Source organism: Corapipo altera, unplaced genomic scaffold (genome assembly GCF_003945725.1).
Source record: "Corapipo altera isolate COAL_440 unplaced genomic scaffold, ASM394572v1 0, whole genome shotgun sequence".
Taxonomy (NCBI): Eukaryota; Metazoa; Chordata; class Aves; order Passeriformes; family Pipridae; genus Corapipo; species Corapipo altera.
Window position 1 is genome coordinate 16,292,953 of NW_020884872.1, and position 22,928 is coordinate 16,315,880.

General features: G+C 40.5%; 1 protein-coding gene and 1 long non-coding RNA gene across 4 annotated transcripts in view; one reads left to right on the forward strand and one right to left on the reverse strand.

The window, feature by feature from the left end:
• Positions 1–22,928, reverse strand: part of LOC113944757 — a 23,435-nt gene continuing 507 nt past the window's right edge. For 2 of the 3 annotated variants that reach the window (XR_003526781.1, XR_003526778.1), the window contains exons 2-5: positions 17,569–17,762; positions 3,070–3,190; positions 2,581–2,710; positions 1–242 (exon numbers count right to left, since the gene is read on the reverse strand). This is a non-coding gene — a long non-coding RNA (uncharacterized LOC113944757). The remainder of the gene's footprint in view (positions 243–2,580; positions 2,711–3,069; positions 3,191–17,568; positions 17,763–22,928) is intronic. The other variant, XR_003526777.1, reaches the window with a different exon arrangement.
• RBBP7 (RB binding protein 7, chromatin remodeling factor) overlaps positions 22,236–22,928 on the forward strand; it is a 9,105-nt gene continuing 8,412 nt past the window's right edge. Inside the window, exon 1 of the mRNA XM_027638227.1 lies at positions 22,236–22,251. The gene's annotated coding sequence lies outside the window, so the exon portion shown is untranslated. The remainder of the gene's footprint in view (positions 22,252–22,928) is intronic.

Genomic DNA, 22,928 nt, shown 5'->3' on the forward strand with positions numbered 1-22,928 from the left:
TTTTTTATTTGACAGATGCAAAAGGTCACTCAACAAACCAAGCATTAGAAAATGTTGTTCCTCTATCATTTGTCCTTTCACTTAGGGATTTCACAAAGCCTTCAGCCACTATCCAAACACCCGGTTTCAACCAGAATACAGCAAACCTTACTGTATTGAAGGGCGATGGTTCCTAAAGGTCATATCATCAGATACTTGAAAGCTGAGCCCAGAAATGCTGCCAGGGAAAGATCTACGTGTTCCTGGAAGTCACATCACACAGAGAAAAAATAAAAATTAAAAAATAAGTAAATAAATAAAATAAAAGAGGGATCTATGATTGTCTTCTCCCACCTACACAAGTTAAAACATAGAACTTGCAATATATTCTGAAAGATAACTCTATTCTTGTGGACAAGGAGGGAAATGCATGTTGGGCAGAAAGGACTATTAAAAGAGATTAAAATTAAAGAAATTTTTTTAGTGCTTTTAGTGAGATGACTGATATACTAACACTTGTTTCTTTTAACACTATTGCTGGTAACCACACTCTTAAGTGAAAAATAATCACAGAAAGGCACAGAGATATTAATCATTACAATGAAGCCATTAATGCAAACCAAATGTATGTTTTCCATTTGAAGAAATAACAATTAAGTAAAAGATCACTGTATGTTCACTCATGTGTGTGTCCTGTGGCTAATTTGCCTCTCAAAAATGTTGCCTTCAGACTTGGAAGCAAATTCTACTAAGTGTTAAGTTATGAGATAACCTATTGATCAAAAAGGGCTTTCAGTACTGCTACTGTAATCTCAAGCTTCCTATGCAGTTTTGACATAAATAAATTCCCTTTCAGGCAAATAGTTTGCCCTTTTGCCATTTTCCTAGTTACATTTTAACATAGCAAATTGTTCACCTTTTTCTCTAGTTAGTTTATGAACTCAATATAAACCACAAACAAATCAGCTACAGTTTGCTCTGGCTTCTGCTGTTAGTACAGACAGTGGAGATACACCAACAATAAATTCTATTTATGACTCATTTTCCCCGACCAGAAACAGCTACAACAATGCCATTGCAGCTGCAGAAAGTATCATGGCAAGCTCTTGCAGCAGCAGCATGGACTGTGCCACAACACTTGTAACCTGCTCGTGACAAAGCTTTTCATTCGGCATCAGCCTGAGAAGGGCTGTACTGTCACTGAGTGGCTCTTCATGCAAAAGGCACTGTAACAGCAGCCAGGCCTGCAATGTGATAGCAACCTCCAGCTCTCAGATCCCACATGGGGAGATGGAGGAAGACACAGCCGGTTCATATTCCCCAGCAGCCAGAGCTACATGTCCCTCACCATGCTACGGCCTTGCTGCCTCTTCACAACCTCTCTCCCAAGGCAGGGTTTGTCAGAGCTGGGCAGCTGTGCCTGGCACAGGGCAGTGGAGGAAGCGCTCAGGCAGCAGGGACAGGCCGGTGGAACAGCTTGGGGATGTGCCAGCCACAGCCTGGCTGCTCAGCCACTGTGACACCATCACGTGAGAACCTCCCTTCCCTTCTCCCCACCCCTCCAAGTTTAGAGCAGGTACTTGGGATATCATTTTCAAAGATAAGAAACCTGAGACACCCGAGTGGTGTTACTTTGGATGAGGCACTGTTTGTCAGCAGCACAGAAGGTCTTCTTGTTTTCTGGAAAAGCCCTCCTAGCAGGGACAGCCTCAGACCATCAGAGCCCCTGTGGCCACAAACAGGAGATGCATGGGAAAAATAGCACAGACCACAGCTGGGCTCTCAATGTCACTGCCAGCCCAAACATCACTAGCCTGTTCGTGCACAGCAGTCAGCAAGCAGGGGAGGGTCCACAGAGCTAATTCATTGCCTCTCTCTCATGTAGAAGACAGAGCTGTAGAGCTGAACACGAGAGGTCCCACATGGATTACACAGTAAAGACAGAACACAAGATGGTTTACAGCATGGTCCCAGGAACTGCTTTCCCCTTGGAGCCTCTTGCAGCATAGAGCAAGATGCTCTACCCAAACATCTGTTCAAGCTTTGTTTCCTGCTTGCAGACTTCAGGAGGGAATAGGGCTGGCTGACCCCCTCCTCACAGAGTACTACCAGCTTGCTTCCTCACTCCATAGCCTTTGCTGGTGCCACAGCAGCTTCACCAAAATTATTCTTTGTTTACAGCAGTGTGAGAAAAGAAATGGCTGTTGAGGTATCTGAAGCCAGAATTTAAAATAGGAATAGGATCATGCCTAAAATAAAGTCTGTGCATATATACTTTTTATGTTATTGAGCCAACATAATTTCAATTATTATAAAATCTTATATTTTTAGTTATATGTGTTCTTACTGCCAGTATTGACTGGCAAAGACTAAATATTGTTAGAGTACGATTTGCTTTGTCATTTATATACATTCACCATTTTTTCTCCCAGTGTAAGAATTCCAGGCAGTTGACAGCTGGCATATTATTATTCAGTACAGAGATTAGATAATAAATCTCATCATGGTGGAGAAGAAAGGTGCATGTAAGGAAGATAAATTAGTCTTGTGACTGAGGAGTGTATCTTAGTGAGATTCAGAAAAATCTGGTACTGCTCCTACCTTTGCTACATTTGCTGTGCAACCTTGCAGACATTCTTTGGCAGAAGTACAAAGAAAATATTTTCTAATCATACAGCAGTCTTGTGAGATACAGGCCATATCTTGTGAGGTTGTTGGACATTAAGATGTTCTGAAAGGGTGAAGAGGAGCAAATAAATTCATGGTAGGCCTAGCAATCCAGAGGTTAATCCTGACTGACTTTGGAGCAATGTCAGGTGTAATGACAATGACTAATAGGAAATAAGTTGGTGAAAAGAGGGTTTGATTAAATGGCTCACAAGTTATCTCATGTATCAGTGCAGACAACCAGGCTCCACAATACAGTTAAGTTCAGAGATCCCATGAGAAGCCTGACCCACTGGCTTGCAAATCAAGATGGTACAGCTGCCCCTGCCTAAGCTGGTGAGCTCAGGTGAAGACTAATGGCTAAGGCACCCTTCTGGAGTCAAAACCATCATCTATGAACAGCACTGGGCTGTTGTGACATACCAGCTCTTTGGTGCTACAGGATTTCCAGTATTCCTTAGCAGAGTGTCATGTACATGTGCATCAGAAGTCTGCACATGGGAGAAGCTTCGAGAGAGGGATGGGAACACATCTACAAGGAAAACTCAAGATGTAAGAACAGTCAGTGGCGCAGTGAAAAACAGAGGTCAGGTTTTAGAAGCATCTTTCAGATAAAAGAAGAGCATCTCCCAAGATGCCCCTGCCTTATTTCATCTCCCTCCTTTGATTAATTCTACACTTTCCTGCCCTGGCTGTGGATTACCTGTGACCTTTCCTATCATCCTTCTCTCATCTTCCTTGCCAATGACTTACCACTGTGTTGCCTGTCTTCTCTTGCTGTACCTACCCCCACAAGGCACCTCCCTTCCTCTCCCCTCTCTTTGCAAGTTCTGAGGACTCTCCTCATTTCACAGAGGATACAGTCCTTTAGATTAGAAAATCCTGCTTCTGTGCTTGAGTGCATAATTTGAAACCTATGGCTGATGTCACCTTTGAATATTCAGCTCTAAATTGCAGCAAATTTGTAACATTGGAGATCAGCTGGGGCAGGAAAGAAAGAAGGAAAGAGGAGAAAGAGAAGGGACAGGAAGGGGAAGGGGAGGGGAGGGGAGGGAAGGGGAAGGAGAGGGGAGGGGAGGAAGGAAGGAAAGGAAGGAAGGAGGAGAAAGAAAAGAAAGAAAGAAACAAAGAAAGAAAGAATAGATATCTGTGCATAGAAGTGTAGGCAGAGTTTAAGCTCTCTGCACTGGTGCAACCTGTCTCCTCTCTGAGCATAGCACTGAAGAGCTTGGGTGTGCGTACATGGATCTGCCCAGAGATATCCTATGTCTTCCCTTTCCTGCACAGATCTGCCTGGACATATCCCATATCTCCTCTTGCCTATATGGATCCTCCTGGACATATCCTGTGTCTCCCCTTGTCACATGGCACTGCAGGACAAAGCAAGAGATGTAGCCTTTCCTGTTTACTAACCTGGGTGTGGTACATCAACTGCTCCTGGCCCTAATATTAGAAAAACAATTGGAATTGGGCCACAGGATGTGCTTGGTCAGTTAGATGTTTACAAATATTTCCTGCAATATCACTCTAATTCAGCTCATAACCGATATTTCAATCCCCCCTGTTCAGGTGAAGGAACACTGCAGTGAATATTTACCCTCTTTCTTAGCAAGCAGACAAGCAATTTTGAACAGTTGTATTTTTGAACACTGTTGTACTTTGCACTCAGTTTAAATAATAAACATTTGTCAAGTCTCCCCGTGTCTAAAACCATGGATAGTTTAAGAGAGGAACATTTCCAATGTTCTGATTATCATTTAATGAGCATATTTACTTACAGTGTAATCAATTTGAAGGAGTAAGAATTGCTCAGACATCTGTTTTTGAGGTTTTTTCCAAGATTTTTGGTTGCTAATTTATTTTTCTGTTGGTCTTTCAAGGTAAACAAGAAATACATTTATGAAATGTATATCCTAATATAATTACAGAAAAGTGTACTCATTTCTAGAAAAGTTTATGTTGTCAATGTCATATTTATTAGCTGGTAATATTGAGATAAATCAATATGAAAAAGTTCATTCAGTATAAAGATCTACAGTCAAAACCAGAGTATGGGAGTTTATGGGGGGGTGGAATTTTACTCTGCTTTGTAGCATAACTACTTGTGCTTTGTTGGTGCTTAAGCACAGTCAGGTAATCCTGTATCCTGAGGGTACTTTGCACTCACTTTTAAAATCCATGAAAGAATACTGAATTTACAGAGGGCTACACACAGAGCTGCGAAGTTAAGCATGTGCAGGTTAATGGTCTGAAAATTTACTGTAAGATAGATAGCTCTGTAAAGATTTGTAATAAATGAGCGTGCCAGATAAGGCCTGATCTCAAATGTTAAATATGATTTTCTATTTTAGTGAATTGTCATTGAGCCTTTCTTGGAAGAGTACATCCTGAGCAGGCATCTAAATGAAAAGTCATCATCTAAAAAGTCAAACAACTTTTCCATTTATAAGAAATGCCATAGAAAGAAAATGAAATAAAAATAAAAGAGAAAGCAAAAAAGAATGGCTAAGCAAGATCACTGGATATGAGTTTTGCAAAATCTTCAATATTAAAAAATGTGTAGGAATTAAAAAAATATATAGGTAATTATCAGCTTTCAGGCAAGTATATTTCATCTAAGATATCCACATTAAAAACATTTCAGCAAGGAGAGCAAAGACGCTTGTACTGCAGGGTAATATTGGAGATGCTTGAAATTTGCAATACAAAACCAATCTTTCTGGGACATTCAGTGAACAGATGTTCAGAGAGTCTGCTGCTTGGAGTAGTTACAAATCAAAACCATGTGAGAAATATTATAGTTGCTCATGTCTGCAGGAAGGACAGATTCTCCTTTGTGGATTTTTTTTAAATGTCAGCTCTAGTAATCCTTGATCCTATAGATTCAGGAAAATCCTAATATCTTACCCTGAGAAAACTCAGCAGAGATATTCCAATGGAAAGTAATTTAGTTATCAGCATTCCTACTGTAAAAAAAAAAATAGAAAAGAAAACCAACTAACCAAACAAAACCTCCAAAAAACCCCCAAAATTTTGAGAAGCAGAATTTCTGAAATGTGTCTTTCCCACATTTCTCTCTTTTCTGGATACTTGGGTGCCCACAGACTGTCCCCTCTGGGAGCACTAATTTTGGTCTGTCTCTACCTTCACAACAGTGACAGAAATCCTTAGTAAAAAAGTTCTTCTCCTCTGAAGGCTTGAAGGCATTGGCATTAGCTTTTACTTGGTGCAGTCACTCAAGCCAGTGCACAGCAATATCTTAACAATATTGAAACATTTTTTTCTTCCTTCATAGATCTATCAGGGTGGTTTTTTTTGCTTTCTGCAGTCCAGTGGTTATTGATGGAAAAGAATCAGCCTGTTGATCCTTCGTTCCTTTCTGGAAGTTCTGTTCTGAGCTATGTTTTGCTCAAATAGAAAACTACTTGCTTGTAGCTTCTCTGGATCATCTGTATAATTCAGGATTGTATATTACTGGGATACAAAGCACTGTAGCTGCCATAGCAGCTATTAGTCAAACCCTATGTTATCAGTTAAATTAAAACTGAGAAAAATCTTTATGCTCAGGAGGACGAAATTGCATCCAGTTGGCAAGGCAGCTATATTAAACCAGATACCAATCTCAGCAGAACCAGAATTAATTAGGAGTAATTGAAATCTACTTCTGCACTGAAGAGAGTGATTTTTTTTATGATTATATATTTTCTTATCTTTATGTTTGAGCCTTTAAGATTATGATCACTTTTTAAATGTTACTTTGGTTTGATAACTGAAAATTATATCTGAGGATAGATGCCATTGTACTAGAGCTGTTCTGGATAACACATCTTACACAAAAATAAATATTGAGACTAAGAAATAAAGTGCCTCAAAATTAGGAAATGTCACAAGCAAGAAGCCTACACAACATTATTTCTGTCCTGTTATATGCACAGAGGCTGAAAAGAGAAAGGTAAAAATAAATTCCTTAATATTCAGCTATATTTGCTAAATAGTGATGGAATGTACCAGATTATCTGCTGTGTGGTAAATGTGACCTAACTCTGTAAAAATATGCATAGGCACAGAGCTGCACTTTTTTAATGATTAAATGATTATAAGAAAACTCTTAACAATAAGAAGAGGTGAAAGGATAAATCATGGTAACTCATCTTTTAAACCAGAACTCTCCCCACAAGGTTGCAGGATATAGTTGGTGAAATAAAGGCCAAAAGTTTGCAGTGTGTCTGCTCTCACAAACTTCTAGAGTGTTGTAGCAGGTTCAGCAAGCAGCTTATATACAGTCTGGTCTGACTTCTAAGGGTATGGTGTTTTTTTAACCATATGCCTAAATACAGCTTACTCATACTTCCACGATACTAAAATATCAGCAAGGGGAAAAAAATCATCTTTTCTTTTGCAACACTTTTGCACATCTGTGCAAATTTAAATAACCATGTAGCCAGTGAGGTAAGAATAAGGGCCACAGTTGCTGCAGCAAACTCTACTGTGTAATTGAATCAGTGTATGTGGATCTTAGCTCTGAAATTAGACGAAATGCAGACTTATGTATAGCTGCGCTGACTATATTGGTTTCCTTGTGAGTAAATACCAGCATACTGCACTAATGACAGGGATGGTCTGTAATGAAATTCCTCACAGTAAAGAACAGTTCTATGTTAAAGAAAGGGGAATATAGAAGGGGGAAAAGCTCGGCTGCTTTGTTTTTTTTTAATACTGCTCAAGATATTAATTGCAGAAAATGAGGCACCTAAAAATATCTGAATATTGATTTCCTCACAGTGCTGATGTTATCAGTAATGCTCATTTCTCTCCAGGGTGTCTGTTTGCCCAGTTCTGTTGGTCTTTTACTTCTGCTGCTTCACAGCAGAAGCTGAGGGTGTTACTGCCTTCCAGTATTAGTTGGTAAACAGATGCTTTTCAAAGCAACAGCTGCACTTCCACAAAAACTTTAATTTTCATTTACAATTTTACAGTGAGATGAAGCAGCTGGAATGCTTTGGAGACAAAGGAGCTCATGAAAAATTCACTTGACACCTTTATACTGAAGTACGTGTGTCTTCATTAAATAAAATTGCCTTCTGTCAAGGGCAGTGAGAGGGTTTTTGGAGGAAGGCAAAGTTGTTTCCACTTGAGACCCCAGAGAATGACAGTTGGTGGCAAGGTGGAAATTAATGTCAGTATCATTTTGCAACTTTTTGTTTATCATTAGCCTTTAGATAATTTCAATATAAAAATCACTTCATTACTCTGGAAAGTAATGCAAAGTAAAAAAAAATTCAGCAGGTATGTAGATTACATATGTTTATGGCCAGTGAAAAAGAACAGATGCCTGTTTACACATATGGCTAAAATCACATACTGCAGCATACAAGGTATTTAATCCATTTTTTAGTATGAGGTGGTGCTGGATGCTTTCCTGAGTGATGACTGGGGTTTCTCCCAGAGCAGGTTCAGCAGGGTCAGTGCCCTGGGATGGTTCAGCTCCTTATCTGTGGGTTTCCAGCACCTGCTGGAGCAGAGTTTTGTTAGGATCCAGCCAGATCTTTGGCATTCTTGCCCCCCAACACACTCACATACAAAACAGAGCATAAACTGCAGGCACTTAACATCCTTGTGCTCTCTCACTGGCAGCATCATGAGAGATGCCACTTCAGTTAATTGCTGCAGAGCAGGAGTGCCAGTTTGGCTCTGGCTGGCACAGGATGAGGACGGAAGCGTGGAGTCTTTCTCTGGAAGGTAGAGAAGGCTGCGGGGATCTGAAGTGAGGTCAGAGCCTGCAGCTCTCCTCCAAAATACCTGCCTGCTCAGACCCAGTAACATCTCAGCTTTCAAGCAAGCTCCTGAAGCTCATATAGCACGTAAATATTACTGTTGGCAGGTGTGAGGGAGCAGGCAAATGTCTTAATTGGGTAGTACATGTTGCATTTAGTAAATTGCACAGACAGAAAAGCTGGGACAGGGCCTGCAGCAAAGAAGAACCTGAATTACCAACAGAAGAGACACAGACCTTCAGTCAGGGTCTGCCAAGAGGGAGAATGTGAAGGAAGTCATATCAAGGTGTTCTAAAAGAAATGGAAAAGTTTTCAGGAGCAGTTTGAGAAGTAACAGGGAACTACCTCCTTCGACCTGGGGAAGCTGCAAACAAATCTGTAGTAAAACAGGGTGAAAATCTGCAGGCTAGTTCTTCAGAGGAACTCTATGTGTGCACAACAATTACTACAGAAATAGGAATGTTTTGTTAATGTTTTATTACTCATCAGCAAAGTTGAATATACTAAAAGGCAGTCTTTTTCCACACATCATTTGAGAATAATCCTGTGTCAGTAGGTCCCCCAGGGAGAGGATGTAAAATCGACCTTACCAAATAGTTTCTGATATCCAGTTATCCCTGATGAGAGATAGAGAGCTTGACCACTAAAAGTACTGAATAAAATAGAGTATGTGTCTGTACTGCAATTGGGATGTGATTGCAGCTTGCAGGGACAGTCTGGAGTGAATTTTTGGGCAGATGATTTGGAGAAAGGTCTTTCAGCATCTCAGTATGGCCAGCCACAACTGTTTACCTGGATTCTTAAATGAACTTTGCAGCCTGTAGTGACCTACACATATCCCTTCTTATGGTGTCCCTAGCCAGCCTCAAGCTGGCTTCAGTGTATCTACTTAGGTTATATTATGTCTTTGCCTTTAGAGTGGAGATGCCATGAGCCCTGTCACCACAGATGGTCCCACAGCTGGCGAAGGAAAGGTGAATACTGTGGATGCTGTGACTATAGCACCACTAAAAATTTCTCACTAAGTATTTTTTCACATTTCCAGCCTCAATGGTGTGTACTTGTGAATATTACAAATAGCTGCAGCCTTCTAGACAAAGCTACTGTATTAAAAAGAGAAATTACTCTCTACCCCAGCTAGATACAAGAAGCAGAGCTGTTCACACCTGAGAAGCTTTTGGCCAGCCTTAATGAGAGCTCTTCTGCTTGCAGACACTTTTTGATTACAGTGCATCACTGCTATTTTGAGTCAGCTTGAGTTTGGTGCACTGTGAAGAATTTTGCTCACAGTGATTCAGCTGCAGTGTTGTTAGCAGCTTTAGCATGGACAGTGCTGCCAGCAGAAACCTCAGGAGCAAGGATAACTGGCACAATACTGAGAGCAATACAAAGCTGTTGACAAATACAGCTTTTAGTACCACTGACTGTGCTAAGCAAGGATGGAACACCTCCTGCAGCTTGCACTCAAGCACAAGTGCAAAGTCATTCCTTGGGTTTTCAGATTGTCTGGCTGAAGGAAAGAACACTCTGGGAGGCTGCTGAGTGATGCTGTCTGGCTATGTTCCCATGCTAAAAATACAGTGGAAGATAACTGCTAGCCTGAAAAGAGTTTTCCTCCTCAGTTTTCTGTGGCTTTTATGCTGTGCATATATAGTGCTGAATGGGAAATAGAGCACCTCATTTTTTCACTGAACCTCAACATTTATTTGGTCTAGTGCCTTTTTGTGGTGATTGTTTTTGCTCCTAGCTACATTTCTGTGAAGGTGTTTCATGGACCTAACATGGTATCAATTACAATTTATTAAATCCTAGGGAATACTTTATGCATTCTTTTATCTCTCATTGAGAACAACTGACAATTTATGGGACAAAAAATTAGCACCTGTTAAATTTTGGAATCAGTAAACTTCCAGCTTTGCATTCTCCATGCAGACCTTCTGACTCAACATTTTGAAAGCTGCATTTCAAGGCAAAAATCAAATAGTTAATCCTTTTTGGTATGGAAGAAAAGCCAAACTTCTCCCTAAACTATCTCCTGAGTGACTAATGGCTGTACTTCTGGAACAGATGTAAGTGAGCAGCACATCTATTCTGAACACTCTTATCAGCACTTCCAGGGGGTTTTGTAAAGGATGACAAAAAGCTGTGGTACAGTAATTACTGTGATGGCAGATTAGAATTCCAAGGCTTGTGTGCTTTTTCATTTCAGAAACAGTTGCAGTGATTTAAGAGGCTGCCAGTCCTTACTCTCCTCACTGCCCAGACCCAGTTATGTTTTCCAAACCTCTTACAGGTAATGTCTATGTGACTCTAAGCCAATATCATGAAATCTAGAAACTCAGCATCAGCTGCCTCTCACAGTAATTTGGGCTCTGTTACTAAACTACTAGATTTCACAGCAAACTGGATGAAGGACCATTTTGCTTTACTGATTCCATAGAGGAGGACATGGAAAATGTGGTTGTGTTCACCTCTGGCAAAAGGACAATAACAAAGAGTTGGTCAATAACAATTTATATTGTTGCATGTGTATTGTTGAATGTGTATCTAAGACCTACTCTACAACTTTGCAAAACAGAAGGGAATAAATGCAGAGTTAAACTCTGCAGCTGGTCACCAAGTTAGTTACTGCACAAACGTTTTATAAGTGCTGTGTAACTTTAGTGATTACTAACTGTTTGCCACTTAAATAAACCTAATCAAATAAACCAAACCTTTGTAAGAGTCATAAAAGAAAAACTACTCCCTTTGGCTCCACAGTCCTTCATTACTTGGCTAGATGCATTTGTTGAGAACAGAGCTCCAAGCCAGGATAAAAAAACATTCCAAATGACAAAATATTTTCCATCAGGCTATGTTTCAGAGGTAGATCTCTTTCATATTGATGATTTCTGTCTTGTGACTAAAATTTGTTGGAATTTGAACTGAGTACTCTTTATTTTCAGAGACAATGAGTGTCAGTTTGAAATGGTGAATAACCTATAATAACGGAAAAAATGTCAAAACCTAGTGTGCTTAATGTTAGGAGAAAATAATGAAGTATAGATTTTAAAGAGTCATTATCAAAATTTCTTCATGTGCACTAAAAGTGGAGAATTTGGTATGAAAGATTTCATTTTATTCTGCAGCTGACATAACATCTGCACCTCTGATTATATCCAGCAAGAAAAAACAGTTTGGAATATGTATTTGCAAGGCTTACATTATTCATCATTAAAGTGTTTTTGTACCCTGAGTGACCTGCTGAAAGAATTCTGAGTTTGAATGCTTCTTTTTGAGGGGCTTGTGGGTTTTTTTCAGTTTTGCCAATAAAAAGTAATACTTCTTCATATAAGCTTTGTATCTTCATATAAGCTGAGAGACATTCACTCACCTTGTTCTTTGGGATACTGAGAGAAACACTGGTTAGAAAGCAGGAGTAGTAGCCTCGGGTCAAAGGCAAGTATCCAGGCACACGAAAAAACCTTCAGTTGACTTCATTGCAGAGTGATAATTAGTTACACTCAGATGATGGCCCTTGAGGTAATGCACTGGAGAGTAACTCTGGCATGCAGTGCCAAGTTTTCTGGGGCCATAGCCCTGGATCCTCAGTCTAGTATGCTCATATGTACTGTGAGTTTCTTTACAGCGAATGGCAGAGAAACTTTTTTTGCAATTTCAGTGCCTGTGTAACAGAAACATTAGAATTGGTCTGGATGGAAATGTGCACATAAAAGCACCAGTAGAAACAATGGAGCAAAGCAGCAAAGGTGTAGCGCAGTGGTAGAGCCATTCCTCTTTCAGTTATCTCAGCATTGAGAGAGACCATAGTCATAAAGATATGTGAAATGAAGAAACAAACAGAACAGGCTGCAATCTTTTTGATGATTTATGGAGGATAAAATAAACAAGGTTGTGAGGCAAAAATATTGACCCATAATAACTGTTGATGCCTAGAGAGTATAAAAACCTGTCCAAACAAAATTTATCATCTCTAATGAAGAGGAACCCAAGAGATGTAGTGAGGACCTGAAAGCTATTTGCTGTTGCCATCCATATGACATACACGTGATCCTGGCAAAATTGATCAGGCGTGCACGTGTCTTAGTGCTTGAAAGTATGGGGGCATGAGAGTGTGAATGGGTAGAATCAGCTTACTTAGGAGATTGTAAATTAAAATAATGTTCTGCCTGCCAAAGCTCTTTTGTTGTACTAACAATCTACAAGGACCTTGTATCTCCTGTTGTGTAATACTTTGCTATGGACTTACTGAGCAGGTTTGTTGTTGTCTTGAGCTGAATGGTCCAGAAACTCTGATTCTGTTTTCACAACACTTCATTCAGATATTTCAAATTTGGGTAATTGTGAGCAAATGGAGGTTTCCCAATATAAATAGCAAGTCAAACCTAGTTAATGGTTTTGAAAGTGAAATCTGATGAGTTTGGGTGGAAATGTATGGCATGATTGCTTATGCAGAGTAAGAGTTGGCTCTGGTAACTCTGTTAATTCCTTGCAAATCAATATCCTGAATTGGTGTGGTCAGTTCAGATGATATCATACAGCTGTGTATAGCAAAATGGCACAGAAATTATTTCACAGTTCATCCTTCAGCAAACAAACTGTAACTCAGGACATCACAAGAAACAGCATCTATTAGCTATGAAATGTGTTTTTTCCATGTTCCTTTGCTTATTCTTTTCATTTCTGCTTCTTTTTGGGGAGAAAAGGACAATTTTGGTGGAAGGCAGTGTGCACACATACACATACCCAAATATTTCCTATCTTTAAAAAATATCTAGAAATGTAGCCAATTTCCCACTTCCACAGAACTCCACAGCATTTTCTGGAGTAAAGCTTAGTTAGATATGGCTTCACCCAGCTGAAAGTGCAGATATACTCTGAGTGCTTCTGGCCTTCACTTTCCCATGACAAAAACAGTTTGCAGAATGCTGTAACCCTTATGAGTATTTCAGCATTACTCTATGCAATCAACCACACGTCAGTTGCTGTCCAGTTTATTCACTAATTTTTGTAAGGAGTCTTCTTTTCTTTTAGCTCAGCAGCAACACCTGTGCCAAAAAGAAGTTTGTTTTTCCTTCTCTTTTAACACAAATTCTCTCTGCTAGTAAGAATTTCTGAAGTGATCAAACATGATCCTGTTAGCAGGAGACTGGGCAAAGACCCATTGGAAGTCTGTGCCTTATGCAGAAAGATCACTTAGTAGGCATTACCAAGGTCCTGCTGCATTCTAAACGCAAAGAAATGAGAATCCTGAATAGTATTGCACCTTCTTGTATGGCACCAACTCCCAAATCAGCTCACTGCCCAGCACTTGCAAGATTTCAGTATCAGCAGATGATTGCTCGCTTTCCTCTGAGACAGTATGTACTATGGCACTACTTCAGGCTTCCTGCAAGCTGCTGTTATCCCAGAAAAAAGAGGGACAAGCTGATGTCTGAAAAAAACCAGGCACCATGGCATATTATTACATGCTGCCCTACCCCACTCAGAAACGGTCTTTACACAGACTTAATTTTGTATTGTTATGTGAACAACACACACATGCCATTATCAGTTACTTAGAAAAATACTACTTAAATATAATGTATTTTGAGTATTCTCTTATATTAAAATAGCTTTATTGTCTTCATGGCACATTTTTAAGTCCTAAGAATGAATTACAAGTGTGGCGTGAATCCTGTGAAATGGTGTTTAGTATTCTTTTATCCCTTCTTAAGAGGAGGGTTCTGTGCTTTTAATTGTGGCATTACTTTTTTGGTTTTCCTTGCTACTAAATGCCCACATTGCTACTTATTTGTATTGTATTACAAAAGCTTTGTTGAATAAATGTGCCTGGGATTTGTGGTAAAAGGTGGTGAAATTTATTGCCCTTAATTCTTGTGGGAGTTCAGTCCCAATGAAACTGGCATTATTCTGTGACCACCCTCTCTGACCACCTACCATCTCCTACATTTATAAGCCTTAAGACACAGCACTACAGGAGAGGCTGTGGGTAACTGTACCAGTCCAAGGAAAAGTCTGAGGGAAGAACCAGGTTTCACCTCTCTGGGGCCCTCTTCTTCCTTGTGGTTGATTGTCAGAGTGCTACATTACCCTTTAACAACTCGTGGTAAATTCCTCCCTTCCCTTTCCCTGAGTGTGTGGAGACAGCGGAATGTTTCCACATTTCAGTCCACCAGCTCAGCTCTTTGTGTTCCCCATGATAACAGAATATTTCTCTTCTGAACTCTTCTGTGGGATCTGAGAGCGTGCTAGGCCTTAATAAAACACACACAAGATCAACAGTATACTGCCCCTAGATATTTCCATTGCGGAGCCAAATAAGTGCGGTGGACAAACTGATGAATGACTCCATGGCCACACATGGGAAAGAAGGAAAAGTGTTTCCAAATGTTCACTTCAAACCTGTAGCATATTTTTTAAAACTCTCACATTTCAATTCAAAATCCCCTGAGACAGAATTTCTGACCTTCACTGTCTTTAACTGTGTGCTTCCATATGTCCCACTGCCAAAATGCTGAGTAGGCATTTGAGATTTACCTTCAATACATCATTTTAGCTTACAAAATGCTTACTGTGGATCCAGAAATTTTGTCCTGAAATATGTGCAATTTCACTGGAAATACTAAGCAAAGTCTATAATGCTACCTGAGCAAATGCCACTGAAGCATTACAGATAATTGGATATGAACATGTTTAAGAAATAGAAGCAAACAGCACTTGAAAGTCTACCAAAAAGCTGTATTCCTTTCAGCAAAAAAAATCAAAGTAACAAGTTAATTTATGTCTACCACAAGCAAGTAATACCATGCAATAGGAGTGGATCTGTAGAGTAAAACAATTGGTTTTGAGGACTTTGACTCCATGCTAAATATATTTGCGGGAGTGGTAATTATTTTAGATTATCTTTTATCTGGTTCTGTACATCTACCCCCTTCACTAGCAGATGGAACATATTTCTGATTTAGTTTCACTCAAGAAGGATCCAGTTCATGTGCTCAGTGACCAGTCTGCATGGTAAACCAATGTGCTCCAAGTGGGGACAATTAGAAGGCCTGCTTCAAAAGCTCACTCCTGTCCAAACTGAAATGTTGATGTTAGCCCCAGAAGACTTACAGTCAGGGTTCTGAAGTAACTCTTTTGGGAGGTAGCTAATTAAAAAAAAAAAAAATTATCTGAAAAGTTATCTATCCTTTTTTTTTTCTTACTTACTTGTTTCATCTAGGCACAGCTCTCCCATAAGCATTCACAAAGCCACTTTGTGTCTCTTTCAAATTCAAATTTCAGATTCAAATTCTCTATTTTCTCTGCTGCCAGGGAGGTTGCAACCATGAGAACTGGTTATTTTGCTCATCAATAATTATATTCTTGCACAGTCCCGTCTTCCTGTATCCAGCCATCTTGTTCTCAGAATCTAAGAGTAAGACAAATCTCCAGGTCAGCAACCGGCATCTTCCTACAGTGCAGAGCGCTGGCAGAATGGAGTGCTGACCTATGGCTGTGGTATGCAGATGTAACAGTAACACACAACTAATAACAGAGCCATTCTGGCATCCAACATCTGCAACTGTGTCACTCCTCCAAAAAAGAAACGGGGTTATTCACACCCTCCTTAACCTCCCATGTGCAATGGGCTCTTAAAGTGAGAGAGAGCCAAAAATGACTTCTCATATGGTATCATGTGGTTTGTACTTGTATCCCTAAGCTTCAGCAAAAAACAGGTCCTTCGTAAGAACCAGAGCAGCACTGTTATGTTAAAAGTCATCAGTGCTTTACTGTTCCCCCACTGCACCTCACAGCAGAGAATCAAGGAAAAACACAAAACAGTAAAGCCAAACGTTAGCATTCTGGGCATTTGGCTAGAAACCTGAGCTCGTATTAGCAGTCATCAGTTCTGATTCCCTAAATTACTTTGGCCAAGTTGTTTAGGCACTGTTTACAGTAGATTTCCAGCTGTATGGAGAAACAGTTCAAATATGAATGCTTAGATTTTTCTAAAGCCCCTAGTGTTAGGGATTTCCTCAGCTGATGGATGCTTAGTCTTGGATACCTTTTAAAGAGGCTCTCTGCAGTATCTCAAATCACAAGATGCTTTTAAAATTCAGGTTTTATTTAATTTGATCCAGTTGTGCTGCCTCTCAGCAAAGGAACAATTTTGTTAAAACCTTTTCCTTTAAAAAAACTCTTTGAAGAATATTTTCAGTGCATGTCAAATAAGGTCTTAATGGTGTCCCATGACACCGGGAGTTCCTGTACTCATATTTACCTCAGTTGTCTCCCCCTGAAGTCCTAATTATATATCCTGCTTATACCAGTAACTAAGTAGAAATTTTAAAGCTTTCCTCCCATGCCAGTAAATGAAAGCATGTGAATGGAGTTTTGACCTTCTTTCTCAGATTCTTCATCTGCAGGAGACACACAAGTGGCAGAGAGACAATACTGCTATCTGGCTGTTCAGGGAACGCTCCAGATGCAGCAGTGAACCAGCAGTAGAGTGCAAACATTGACTTGCCATGGCCTGTGGTGCAGTCTCACGACTGGTGCAAACTAATCTGAAACCAGAACCTCAATGGAGCCATCCCTGCTCTTCCCCATGGCCATGTGCTCCCGTTGGCACAGGTTTAAGACCAGGAAGACATGCAATGAGTATGCTCAGCTTGATCCTCGGAGGCTGAAAAACAACTCTGCTAAAAAAAATAAATCATCTAGACTGGGGATCTGACTCAGCTGCCCACTGACCTTGTGGTTGTTAGGGCTGGGCAAGGCAGGGACAGAGAGTGGCGAGCAAGAGGGGAGACCAGGTCTACTCCTTTTAACATTTTTATGGTCTTAGATTGGTTTAAACTGTTCATTAAAACACACTCTGAAACGTATTGCAAAATGGCATTAATAGTATTGAAATGGCCCCCGAGGGATATCAGACAGACTGCTAATTGCAAGGTATGTTCAAGTACAGTACTGACTTGACAGGGCAGCACCACTATCTTTTTTTCTCCTATTTCTGAACACATGGCTATGCCACTTTGGCTGCAGATACTGCTGGAGTAACTAGCAGAAAGAGCAGCAAAGTTTATTTTTTGAGTACGGTAAGATGCTTGGGTACCCACCAGTTTTAGAACTGACTGCAGAAATGTAAACAGGCACCAACTTGTTCTCAGCAGATCCTCTATCTGCCTGCTCCTTCTTTCCTTACATGATGTCTGTAACATGCTGTGAACCCACAGCTCCTCTGGCCCCAGGTTCTGCCTCTGCCTCCCAAAGTAAAAAGCTGCACAGACGTCTGACGTAGCATATATCCAGTAATACACATTCTGCAGGGCTGTGGTTCTCAGTATTTAAAACCTTTGGAAAGAAGACAACATATAAAAATCGAGATCTCTAGAGCTTCCAAAGAATACACGTGAGGGTGTTCTGCCCTAACGACTGAGTAAATCAAACAGCACAAACAAAAATCTTCATTACCACAGAAACTGATCAGTGAGCTGAAACAGCTCGGCATGGTTCCTGTCTCAGTGGATTCACCTCTGAGATATCCAGAACCTTGAAGATAATGCCATTATTAATTGCTTCAAGTCTCAAAAGAGTTAAGAGTGAAGAACAAAAAAGGAAACCATATGGTGACCTCTCAGAGAAGTCTCTGAAAAAGAAGGCCAGGCAGTTCAGGTGGGGCGAGACATTCCTGAAGATTAGAAGGCAAGAGAAGAGATCATTTTCCTTCATTGAATACTTGAAGAGGCTTTTAAACCCTAGAGTGGAGGTTGAAGAGGAAATGGATTATAATAAACAACTCCCTTTCACCTTCTTTGGCACAGAAGGCTTAGGCTTTCCTGTGCTTCACGATGCTTCAGCACATCATTGAGAGCAGCAGTTTGCCTCGACTCCCTTCTATATAACTGAAAACAGCAGCTTCTGGATTACAGTTTCCTCTGATTCCTGTGACCCAGACACAGGCTTGGAACTATCAAATTCCTGCTCCCCAAGTTCCTCCAAGATCACAAGGAGGGAGGCCAGGGCAACAAGCAATGAGAAGCTCCATTGAGCTAAATCCTGGAAGCTTCAGAAGTTCAATGTCTCCTTCCATTTTATTGAAAATCTCCCTGTTGGCACTCATTTAAGTCTTTGTACTTCTAAGAAAATAAATTGTTTGTTGTACAGATTCGCACATCTGCAAGTTCTATCAAAAAGCCAAATTATTTTCTGCCGAGCAAAATACTCTCTGCCATTTCTTTTAATATCCCTACAGGTCTGCAAACTCCACATATGGGCAATAAGCTGTCCAGGCCAGAGCCTGCCGAACTACAGCAGGCTATACAATGACAACACACATTGGAAATACACAGCATGCAAACCAGCACATATTGCAGCACTGTTTCATAAGATGACCTGTTAAAAACTACTCATACATTCCCCTGGCCTTCTGTAATTCAACCAGCTCCTCTACTCTGTGCAAAATTAATAAAAGTTATGCAAATGTTGATATCTATTTCTCAAATAATTTACAGGCCATTCTATATGGCATTATTTTTAAAAAAGCATAGAAAATGCTAAAGAAATGCCACGCAGCACAGAAATAGCCCAGCAAGCCCAGTTGTTGAAGGAATATTGCCCTGTCCATGCAAACAACAAAAAAGTATTCAGTAGGGTTGGATTTATTAGTCTTTGCTTAGTGCAGTGTTAATGTTACCTCAGGAGGGGAAGGAGGGGTTTGTTATATGAGAACAAGCTTAGTTTGTACCTTACAGCATCAAAGGTAAAACATTGTATATTTCTGAATATTGAAGGAATATACAAGACTGCTGTAGGATTTCTTCTCCTTTGCAGCATAAAGTTCAATGCAATCTGCAGTGGTTAGCTGGAAGTGTGACAAACAGTGCTAGTTATCCGAAACTTCCAGCTCGTGATTTCCTGCTACAGGATCTCAGTGTGGGAACAATCTCACCTAGAAGGTGCAAGTGGAGTATTTATCTACAATGCTGGATAAAATCCCAGTGTGTCATGCCTTCCCTTAAGTACTGACAGTCCTACAAATGCACTGTGTTCATTGCAAAGTGAAAGATGTCATTTGCACATGGCTGTGCAGCCCACAGATGTTGCACATCAGGATAAAACACAGCCACGGCTATTTAGAAGTGAACCATCAGAGATGTGCTGTCATTAGACAGATCCCAAACTGTGTGTCACAGAGAACAAGTCCGAGAGCTACAGCTCAAGATTTTTTGTGACAGCAGAGTATTGGTTGGGTGTTATTGATACCAGGGAGATGATAATTGCTGGGTACATACAAAGAAATATTGGGTGAGCTGTGGGGAAAATAAACATGGTCATATCTCAAGAAATTCTGAGTGGATGTTTGCATCAACTAAACTGAGGTGTGCTTTTCTTATCCATGTTTGATGAAAATGATGCTTTATTCCAAACAGGCTACTGAGACTATGCAATGATAGCAGATATATTGGAGAATAATAAATGTTGAAGCTGCTACTTTACTTTTGCAATGGGCAGTTTTGAGTTTTTGTGCAAACTTGATTTTTTATACAGTTTTCTGACTGAGATGGTATTCACAGTAATACCTACATCTATTTGCTGAGTTGTGCTACAAACATCCATCACTTCTGCATAATGTGTAAAAGACGTAAGTAACAGCAAGCCAGCTGATTCTTTGCAGAGTAATAAATCAGCATACTTGTCTTCAAGCTGAAATGAACAAGTGCATATAATTCTTCATAAGTATATCTGGCAGTTTGAAGCATGATGCAGCACATACAATTGAGGATGCAGGACGTGGTGGTTTGTTACTGAAATGAAAACGCAATATTTCATGCTTAGGTTTGAAAGAAGTATAGCTTAACAAAAATAAAGCTTATGATTCAAGTCACTCTTTTACTTCAAAACTAATTTGTGGTACATTTTACACATACTGCAAGTGACGAACAACAGCCTTGGATAATTGCTTTCCTTAAAGAGTGTGGGAATCAAAGGATATGTTTTAGATGTGTGGTCACAGATGTGACCAGGCTGATGAATTGCAAATAACCAACATAAAAGATGATGATGTGCTGTCTTTGATAGATGTAGTGTTATAAATTATGTTTTCCATCTCAACAGGAGAAGAGCACTTAATAACGAGATTTTTGGTGCGCAGATTTAAATGAAAAGAAAATGTGGTTGCATGCAAATGTAATTGTTAACAAGGAGAAGAGAACTGTGCTGGTCACTTACCAGCTATTTTGACAGCTAGGCATGACAGGTTTTGTTCACCAAAGCTAGTACTAGTTCTGGAAGCCTATTATAATCCAACTCGATTTCCATACCCTAAATAGAATCTGCAAAAATTTGTGGAGGGTTAGGGAGCAATTCTTCACTTATAGTTCAGCTAAGCCCTAAATGACATCATTGAAGGGTAATTTCATCCATCATTTTTCAAAACTAATTCACATTTTCCCCATCATATTCCAGGTAAGCTGTGGTTACAAGTACTGTTTATAGCAAAAGGACTAACAGCATCCCATCCAAACGTTCACACATGCTTCATCTTTGAAGGGGCCATGTAATCACCCTTCAGGGAGAGCTAACAGAGGTCACTTAAAGCCAGGAAGCATGACAGAGATTTCCTATGTCCAGTATCTGAGGTTGAAGTGATCAACTCCCCGTAAAAACATACAGGCTCCAGAAGGTTCTGTCTTCACTCTCAAATGTTTTAGGAAGGCCTCAGCACTTTGTAGGAGTAGACGCATACTTGGCAGCAAATTCCAAAGCAACTAGTAAGCATTGCCAAAGGGAAGCTGCTGCCACATGTGGCATGACCAAGGCCCTGTGTCTGTGTTAACACACTAACTTGTTTATTCCTATGGAGCTGATTCTTGTACAGCTCCCAAGTAATTAGGATTCTCATTTTGAATAGGTAAGCCCTGCATAGGTTTAATTGTAATTTGTGCAGGTTAAGGACAAGATTAATATATAGTTATTTAACTTCACTGAATGATTTCTATTTTTTAACATGCAGGCCAGAAAAGCAACGTTGGGGAAAGCTTCTTGTTGGAGGAGCTGGCTGCCTTCCTCAGCCTTCTTTCCCAATTCCCATGCTACAGCCTTTGGCTGCTATTGCCAGCCTCAGATTCCTCTACACATAAACATTTCCCATAACTGGATTCCTTGTTTGAAAAACTGGAGACCAGACCCTAGAAGGCTCAGCCCATGAAGAGTGTTCTCACAGAGGGGAAATTAAAATTTAATGCCAGCTATTATTTGGCTGTTTCCCTCTCTCTCCTGCCACTATCTCTAGCTGAGCACAGTAAGCTCCACTACAGAGCTGATTTCCTCCCCTTCCGGGACTCCAGGCATATGAGCCTCAGTGATACAGGATTCACCTCGGTCAGTTTAATACTGAAACAAGAATTCATTTTAAGACGTAAGTCACAATATAGCAAGAAAATACTTGCAATTTGGAGACAAAAAGTTCCTTAGAATCTTTAGGGGCATTTGGGACAATCTAACCTGATTCCTAACTACTTCTATTTCCATTATTATGCTGGAAAGCGTAACTAGAGGCCAGAAAGATTTACCCTGGTTAAGGCTGTTACCTGTGGCAAGCACTGGTCACTTAAGCTGAATTGAAAGCAGTTAAATTAAATCATAGAATCAGAGAATGATAGAATGGTTTGGGTTGGAAGGGACCTTAAAGATCATGTAGTTCCAACCCCTCTGCCATGGGCAGGGACAACTCCCACTAGACCAGGTTGCTCAGAGTTCCATCCAGCCTGACCTTGAACACCTGGTCTTCTCTCTAGTGATAGCTGAAAGGAGAGATCAGCAAGGCTGGGCAGGTGTGGTGGTAAGGCTGTATGTTTGAATTGTATGGGGGTAAGGCTGTATGTTTGATTTGTATGGGGGTAAGGCTGTATGTTTGATTTGTACATGGCTGCTCAAACTTGTCACTCGCCACAGTGTGAGACACCACCACTGACCCTGTTAGAGAGCAATAGAATTTAAAACCCTGGTAACACTGACTGATACTGCATGTCTGAGGGTTCAGTAATGCAGTTCAGCACCTTCCATGCCATAACTGCAACTAAAAAATAGTTCAAACCTACATTTCTTCCAGAAAATTAAGCAACATTCAGCACCATTGCTGAAAAGCAGTAACTGTTCAGCTGTGGCCTCTGGAACCATATTTACTTACAGATTTACTTACCTGCTTTAGTGGAAGGTTCTCTCCTCATGACAGAGGGGGTTGGAATAAGCTGATCTTTAAGGTCTCTTCCAACCATTCTATGATACCACGATTCCACAATTTCTAGTTGCGAAGTGGGACCAATATCTAAGTTTTTAATATGATTTAGGGCTTATTACCTAAGACATAGCTAATACAGGTGCCCTCAGCGGCGCTGCTTTACCCACAGCCCCACCATGCGGCCACAGTGCGGCAGGACCGGGCCGCCTCCGCCTTCCCGCGGCCCGCCCGGCCCCTCCTCGGCCCCTCCTCGGCCCCTCCTCGGCCCCTCCTCGGCC